Source organism: Pseudomyrmex gracilis, unplaced genomic scaffold (assembly GCF_002006095.1).
Source record: "Pseudomyrmex gracilis isolate BER0280 unplaced genomic scaffold, ASM200609v1 scaffold_130, whole genome shotgun sequence".
Lineage (NCBI taxonomy): Eukaryota > Metazoa > Arthropoda > Insecta > Hymenoptera > Formicidae > Pseudomyrmex > Pseudomyrmex gracilis.
The window spans coordinates 1-1,541 of NW_018020714.1; positions in this window are offsets into that span (position 1 = coordinate 1).

Sequence of the window (1,541 nt, forward strand, 5' to 3'; positions counted from 1 at the left end):
ATCGTAGATATCGTTACACTATTATTTTATAAAAATTTTATCGAACTTTTGCTATCTTCTATCCTACAACAATGCCGGATGCTTAAGAAATTCCTTAATGGAAAATATTTTAATAATATGAGGTGAATTTTTTTGGCTATAAAATTATTTATTTTAATAGAGATGCTCTTTACGAGTGTTGGTATATCAAAACATTATATGACTGAATGTAAAAAAAAATAATTGATTTGTTGGCACTTCAATTGCCTGTATTTTTATTAAATGTTTCTGCTTTTATTTCTTTTTGACAGTATTCACATGGTACTAAACCGGATATCAATATTCTGGCTTTGACGGTTCCAACCTTGAAGGAGTTAGATATAACCATATATGTGTGTAATACCAGAGAGAAATTTGAGAGCGGCTATCCTATTGTAATTTTTTACGACGGTTTCAGCCGCTGGTTTTAGCCGTATTTCTACGGCTGTCTCCCCTAATCTTCACACAATCGTGCACTGTGATCATCCATTTAAAGAATAGATTTCGACTATCGCGCTACTGCCGCGTGCCGCTACTGTCGTCGCGACACGCGACAAATGTATTTCGGCTTTTACCAAAACTAATGTTGATCGGAAAAAAACTGTTGAACATCGCCGTCCGAGCAGGCACCGAGCAGGACTGCGGAAATTGAATAAAGCGCGCAAAAGCACCGATTTACTGAAGCGCCAGTATACAAAGGACGCCTTGTGTCGCTGTGAAGCCGCTTGCGCAATGCAAAGAAATAACGGAAGCGCTAAAAATATACCATCCATTGGCTTTATAAGGTTCATAATTATAAATAACGATAAACACAGCGGACTTTAACATTTAAAAATACACATGTATAAATGCACATCAGAGAACAGAATAAACAATAACAATAAAATTTTGGACGAGTTGGAATTTTGTGTCTCTTGATTATCGCTATCGCTATTCTCTCGCATTGCAAAATCTTCACAAATAAGAATCAGACATAACGCGATCTAAATCGTAAAAAAAGCATGGTTTTTATTTGATACAGTAAATAATGAGATTAGTTACTTCTACTAAAACGACATATTCCGTCGGTATAACAGGACGATTCGATATCCTCTTAAGAGAGTACTGGATACCGTGTATAGCGACCTGTAACCCGACGTTCTTAAATCAGATTCTGTGTCGTATTTACTGCATCAAATCCAAAATGCTTCTCCAGAAATAAGTAAATTGTGCCAAGAATTGGCGCTTGTTCTTTGGAATGTCAAAATTCAGCACAAATTTTTTCTTATACAGTTTTCTTCTATAACCTCACTATATATTCACACATGTACTACTGTGATCAAAAAGTAAGGTGAAATTGTCATTTAAAACTCTTGGGCATTAGGAAGGCAGGTAAGTTTTTTTTCCTAGGTTGGTAGGACTGTCTATAATATTTGCCAAGCGTCTGTTTGTCAAAAGGTTTAATTATCTCCGAGTTACACGTGTTTTTGTAAACAATCAAAAGTGAATTTTTCGATTTTTACAATGGGTGATTTTGTTGAGCA